This window comes from Crocuta crocuta, unplaced genomic scaffold (genome assembly GCF_008692635.1).
Source record: "Crocuta crocuta isolate KB4526 unplaced genomic scaffold, BGI_CrCroc_1.0 scaffold846, whole genome shotgun sequence".
NCBI classification, from domain to species: Eukaryota; Metazoa; Chordata; class Mammalia; order Carnivora; family Hyaenidae; genus Crocuta; species Crocuta crocuta.
The window spans coordinates 180822-188310 of record NW_027527141.1 but is presented as its reverse complement, the minus strand read 5'-3'; the positions used below and the strand labels follow the sequence as shown (position 1 = coordinate 188310).

At 30.4% G+C, this 7489-nt stretch overlaps 1 non-coding gene across 1 annotated transcript; it reads left to right on the top strand.

The window, feature by feature from the left end:
• Nucleotides 1–434: 434 nt before the first annotated feature.
• On the top strand, nt 435–541 carry LOC144227593 (U6 spliceosomal RNA). Its single transcript, XR_013333975.1, has one exon. It is a non-coding gene; the product is annotated as a U6 spliceosomal RNA (small nuclear RNA).
• The last annotated feature ends 6948 nt before the right edge of the window (nt 542–7489 follow it).

The window sequence follows — 7489 nt, the reverse complement described above, 5'->3', positions numbered from 1 at the left end:
TATTTATTGATATGTAATATAAGATGGGAGGCAAAACTCTTGAATTAAAAATTGTGATTTTCAGTACATTTTATGTTTCCTGTAAATGCTATCTTATATTTACCCGAAATCTTTCAGAATATGAATTTTCACCTCTGTTAACTACTCTGTTAACAATGTATCTAATTATAAAAATTGTATAAATCTTAGCATATATTGACATTTTTGCACCATATAGCTGATGATGATTATTTGCTTAAGGAGGAAGTTCAAGTGAAATATATGAAATATATGACACTCTAATATGCATAGTTTTAGTCACCTAGTCAGGGTAAAGTGGTTGTTTGCTTTACATTATATAGGAAGCTCGAATCAGATAAGAAATCTTTGTGAGCCATGAGGAAACAATTAAAATCTTGTTATTATTTGTATCCCTTATAAAAACTGCATCAATAGTGCTCACTTAGGCAGCACATATACTAAAGTTGAAACAATACAGAAGAGATTAGCATGACCCCTACACAGAGATGATTTGCAAAACTGTGAAGTGTTCCATATTTTTTTAAAATTTCCTTGATAATAGAAACTTTCTAGGTATAAACAGACCAAACAAGGACAGTCTTTGCATGACCAAGTCAGAAGCACACTTTTCCTACATTTCACTATTTGAAATTGCTCCAGGGTTTAAATTGTGCCTGTACCTAGAGCAATTGTGTAGCAAGTTTGCATATTTTGACAATATTATAAAACATAACCTAGAATTAATCTCTAACACATATATTCCTTACAAGAAAAAGATAAATCTAAAATTCACATCAATATTGATATTAGGGTGCAAAGAGTAAACAGTGGAAAAAAAGGTAAATATAACTTTACCAATTATAATGACAAAAGTTAGGAAAGAGTTATAATGTAGCTTTACCAATCTAAAATAATACTGAAAATAAGAACCTCTAGAATTTTGCAATGGAGTGTCAAGTAAAGGTTTTTCATCTGGCACAAAGCATTCAAGAAAAAACTAATTATAAATGATAAAATGACACAATTTCTTCTAAGTACAAGTTCCTATTCATTCAGTGTACTCTGGAAAAGAATGATCTTGGTGATAATAAACTATATTGGTTTCTTCCTATCTGTTCTATCTAAATTACTGGTGATGGAATTTGCCTAAGTTGACCTGTAACTAGAGCTAATTATTACAGCCAGCTTATCTTAACATACATAAAAAGCATAGTTATAATTGAAAACAAAAGAAAAGACTGGTAAAATCCTATGTTTCATACTATAAGTCATGACAATGTCCACCGTGAAAATGACACCAATAAACGTGATGGTATAGTATGGACATAACGTGTCTTTAATTAATTAATTAATTTAAAAATTTTTAATGTTTACTTTTTTTTGAGAGAGACAGAGCTCGAGCAGGGAAGCAGCAGAGAGAGAGAGGGACACAGAATCCAAATCAGACTCCAGGCTCTGAGCTGTCAGCACAGAGCCCGATGCAGGGTTCGAACCTCTGAATGAGAGATCATGATCTGATCCAAAGTCAGATGCTTAACCGACTGAGCCACCCAACTGCCCCAATATGTCTCTAATTTTAAAAAGTGTAATTAGTAAGATAATACAGATATTTTCTTTCCACATAGCTTATATGACCTATTTTCCATGATTCCTTCTTGATATATGATGACTAAATCTAAAAGATCAGTGAGGTGAAAATATACCAATTGATGGTTGTATAATTACTATCTTCAATGGTCACTTTCAGGTTAACCTGAGATTATCATATAGCTATAATTTGTAACTAAATGAAAAGAAGTAAGGCATCCCTAGGTTTCTTTAATTTTTAATTTAATATAAAAAATTCAGATATAATTAAATGGAGGAAAAGAATAGTTGATTCATTATTGCTTCTATAAAATTTATTCTATTAGTTGTTTACCTTCTTCATAATTTAAGTCAAACTCAATATATAAATTCTACTTTCATTTATGAAGTTTATCAAGGGACCAACAATTCTGCTTGTACACAGTCAGTCTTCTATCATTCATTCTTCTGGGATGTTGCAAAAATTGCACGAGATATTTAATGTTATGGTTATATCAGTATTTACTATGTATGACTTATGTTTTTAAAAAGTCTTTTGTGTCAAAATGTAAGTTTAAAATGAGAAAACAAAAGAACGTAAAAAATATGGGAATTAATAGAAAGGCAAATAGTAAAACAGATGATAATAATAAAAACATATATCTTTTAATTAAAGATATATATCCAGGTAATTATTCTTTTAACAATCACATAATATTTTATAAAAGATGGATATATATTTAATTTAATGGACCAGTATTTTTGTTTGGGTAAATCCCTAGTAGTCCAATTGGTGGGTTGGAGTGCACTTCTATTTTTAACATTCTGAAAAACCTTCATACTCTTTTCCAGAGTGGCTGGATCAGTTTGCATTCCCACCAACAGTGTAAGAGGACTCTCCTTTCTCCACATCCTCACCAATATTTGTTGTTTCCTGTTATTAATTTTAGCCATTCTGACAGGTATGAAATGGTGTCTCATCATGGTTTTGATTTGTATTTTCTTAATGAAGTGGTATATATATATAATAGAATATTATTCAACCCTCAAAACAATGAAACTTTGCCATTTGCAAGGACATAGATGGAACTAGAATGTATTATGCTAAGCAAGATAAGTCAGTCAGAGAAACACAAATACCGTATGATTTCACTCCTATGTGGAATTTAAGCAACAAAACAGATAAACTTAGGTGAAATAGGAAATAAAAAAAGAAGAGACTTTTAACAATAGAGGAAAAACTGAGGGTTGAAGGAAAAGAGGTGGATGGGGAATGGGCTAAATGGTGATGGAGGCCACTTGTGGTGAGCATTGGGTATTATATGTAAGTGATGAGTCACTAAGTTCTACTCCTGAAAGCAATAACACTATACGTTAACTAATTAGAATGTAAATAAAAATTTAAAACAAACAACTAATGGGCCAAATAATATAAGTAATTTTGTTTTTATAATTCTGATGTTTTAAATTAAACTTGAACTTTATCACATAGCTAATATCTTCACAGGAAAAATACTTAAAATGTTTGCTGTGATTTACAACTCAGAGGCAAAATCCTAAATGTAATGTGAAATTAAACATGTAACCAATACTAGCTCCTCAGATATCTCTCATAATAGTATCAAAACTAACTCAACTTTCGAACTAACCCGGTGTCCTAACTTTTAATACTATGGAATAATTTAACTGTCTTTAAACTTTATTAAAAAAAATATAGAGTATGTGTTCTTTTGGGGCTGGCTTCTTTTTCACAATTATTTTGTTTGTTGTGAAATTTATCTATTTTTGTGTGTTTGTGTACAGTTGTTCTGTTTTTTTAGAATATCAAAATATATTTATTCAGCAGCTAATGGTGATCTCATTGTTTATAATTTTGGTTATTTTAAATTGTGCTGCTATGTATATTCTTAATCATATCTTTTTGTGAACAAATATACAGATACTTTTTGAGTATATATCTAGACATAGAATAGATGGATCAAAGTAATAGAGTTGTTCAATCGTGGTAGAAAACTGCCAGTTAGTTCTCAAAAGAGATTGATAGAATTTATATGTAATCCAAGAATTACAACTGTGAAATTGGTTTTACATCCTTGTAAAATGTGTTATATTCAGTTTTGTTTTTGTTAGAAACTGATGGTATGTACTTAGGTATTATTATGGGAGTGGGTAAGGCACGGTCATCTGTATACTTTGGGAAGTCAGAGCTAATGAGATTTACTGATGGGATGATAGAAGAAAAGGAGTAATCAAGGAAGATTTCCAGGAGATTAATTATACAATTTAGAAAAATTATGGTTCCATTAACTGAATATGGGGAGACAAATAAAGGGGTATGATTAGCAGGATTGTTAAGGAATCTTGAGTTCAAGCTTCATGATTTATAATAAGTTCTTTGCTGGATTGTTTTTATTTACTTTTCTTTCCTGCTAGAGTATAAGACGTTTTTACAGCTTTATTAGTGTATGATTTATGTGCATATAGGTAAAACATATGACCTGGAGAATTTTGACATATATAAGTATATGCACACATGTATCCATATCTATATGAAACCAGCACTAAAATTAAAATAGAGAAGACACTCATTATCCTCTCAGTTGCTCTCTTGTACATTTGTAATCCATCACTCTGTCCCAACTCTCCTTGATACTAGGCAGCCATTGCTCTGCTTTATGTCAAAATAGTTTAGATTGCATTTTTGAGAAGTATATGAATAAAATTATACAGTCAAGGGTATTTGTGGACTAAGTTCTTTCACTCAACATAATTATTTTGATACATATGCATGCTGTATGAAATTAACACAATAAATATGTCTCACTTTTAACAGCTAAGTATTATTTATTGCATGTATATATCACAGTTTATTCATTCACCTGTTGATTGGTATATGACTTACATCCAACTTTTGGCTATTATAAATAAGGCTGATATGAACAGATATATATTCACAGAAATATGAAAATCTTTGTATATATTTATATTTCTTATGGATAAATACCTAGAAAAAGAATGGCTGGGACATATGGCAGAAGTTGTGTTCGATTTTTGAAAGAAATTTTCAAAATATTTCCAAAATATTTTAAAATTACTCTACATCCTTATCAACATTTGGCATTATCGGGCTTTATAATTTTAGCCATTCTGGTGGGTTTATAATGTTTTTTCATTGTGGTGTTGTTTCAATTCCTTAGCAACTAGTGATATTTAACATCCTTTCATGTGCTTATTTGCCATCATTGGTGTAGTGTCAGTTCAAGTATCTTGTCCAAGTTCAAAATAAGGTTGTTTTACAGCAATGGCCAGAACCTCCTATATAATACTGAACAGTAGTACAGTAGTATATTTTATTTGTTCCTGATTAAATGGTAAACATACAGTATTCACCATGAAGTATGATGTCAGCTGTAGGAATTTTGTGTTTGTGTTTGTTTATTTTTTGTTTTGTTTTTCTTTGTAAATAACATTTCCTTGTATTAGGCTGAGGAAGCACCTATGCAGTCCCAAATTAGTCAGAGTTTTTCATCTTAAAAGGAAGTTTTATTTCCTGGAATATATTTTTCTGTATATATGGGTCACAGATTTCTTTTCTTTTTTTAATATTTAAAAATAGTCAATTATATTCATTTGTGAATGCAAACCAACCTTGCATTCCTGGACTGAAGTCGACTTGGTCATTAGGTATTTTCGTTTTTAAATATTGTTGGATTTAATTTTCTAAAATATTTGATTGATTTTTTATTATATTGGTAAGGGATAGTGAACTATAGTTTTCATTTCTTATAGTTTTTGGTAGTTATTAATGAAATATCCACAAGTAATTATGCATTTATGTCTTCATTTAGCTCTACTATTTTTAGTTTTGTATATTTTCAAATGTTTCTTTTTCATGTTTTATTTGTTTCTGAGAGAGAGAGAGAGAGAGAGACAGCATGAGCAGGGGAGGGTCAGAGAGAGAGGGAGACACAGAATCTGAAACAGGCCCCAGGCTCTGAGCTGGCTGTCAGCACAGAGCTTGACGCAGGGCTCAAACTCGTGAACTGTGAGATCATGACCTAAGCTGAAGTCAGATGCTTAACCTAGCCATCTGGGGGGCCCGTTTTGTATATTTTCAAGCTGAATTATATTATATATAAAAAATTCGAATTGTTGTATCTTCTTGAGAAATTGAGTCTTCATAATTATAGAAGGCTTCTTTTCATCCCTGGTTAAACTTTGTTCTGAAACTACTCCATTTTGTATTAATATATCCATTCCAAGTCTTTTTAGATTAGTATTGTCAAGTTATACTTTTCCCCATTCTATTTTTAAACTTATTTGTGTCTTTAATTTATGTCCTAATAAGTAGGGGTTTTTTTTCCTCTTGGCAGACAGCATAGATTTTTCTCTTGTCTGCTTTGTGTTATTTATTTATTTGTTTGTTTACATTAAGATTATTTTTAGAGCAGTTTTAAATTCACAGAAAAAAAAATTGAAGAGAAAGTACAAAAATTTCCTAAATACTTCTTGCCACGAAATATTTATCATCTCTTTTATTATCAACATTTATATCAGCATGGTGCATTTCTTACAGTTAGTGAACCTACATCAACACATCATAATCACCCAAAGACCATAGATTTCTCACCATGATTCATTCTTGGTGTTGTAAATTATATAGGTTTGGACAAAAGTATAATGAGAGGTATACATTATTATGGTGTCATACAAAGTATTTTCACTGATTTATAAAATATCTGTGCCTTGCCTATTCATCCCTCTTCTCCTCTTAACCACTAGCAACCACTGATCTTATAGTGTTGCCACAGTTTTTGCTTCCCAGATTTTTATATAATTGGTTTTATATAGTATTTGGTCTTTTCATATTGGCTTCTTTCACTTACTAATATTCATTTAAGATCATCCATGCCTTTTTGTGCTTTTAGCTTATCTCCTTTCAGTGCTGAAAAGTATTCCACTGTTTTGATGCACCACAGTTTATTTACCCATTCATCTACTGAAGAACATCTTAGTTATTTCCAAGTTTGGACAATTATAAATAAAGACTCTAAACACATCCCATAAGCAAGGTTTTGTGTGGGTTTAAGATTTCAGATTCTTTGAGGAAATACCAAGGAAGATACATATACATATATATGTATGTGTGTGTGTGTGCATGTGTGTGTATATCAAGAGATATATAGATAGATGATATTTTGTCAATAGTGAGTGTTCATATCCATAAACATGGAAAACTACATTTATTGAGTTCTTCTTTTATTTCCTGTATCAGAGTTTCATACTTTTCTTCATATAGATATTGTATATATTTTGTTAGATTTATACCTAAGTATTTCAGGCTTTTTTAGGTGTTTATATAAATGGTATTATGCTTTCAATTTAAAAGTTTACTTGTTGCTGCTATTTAAAAAATCAATTGTCTTTGTATATTAACTTTTTTTATCCTACAACCTTGCTTAATTACTTATTAGTTCCAGATTATTTTCTTGAATCTCTCAGATTTTCTACAGAGATGATCATGCCATCTGTGAATAATGATAATTTTATTTCCTCTTTTCCAATCTGTATACTTTTTATTTCCTTTTCATGTCTTGTTGCATTAGTTAGAACTTGCACTATGATGTTGAAAAGTAGTTGTCAGAGGGTATATCTTTGCTGGTGCTCTGTAATTTCAGAGAAGCTTCGCTAGTTAAAAAAAAGAAAAAGAAAAAAGAAAGAAAGGAAAGAAAAAAAAAGTATAGAAATGATTCCTCTAAGTATGGTCTTTGACCTTGATTTTTAAATCTAAAATAATATTCACAGACTTTCATTTGGGCTTATTCATCTATTCATATCGAATACAAGGGTACCATTAGATTTAAATGTACTATTTAGTTATTTGTCTTCTATAGATCACATCAGTGATCACCTTTTTCTCTTT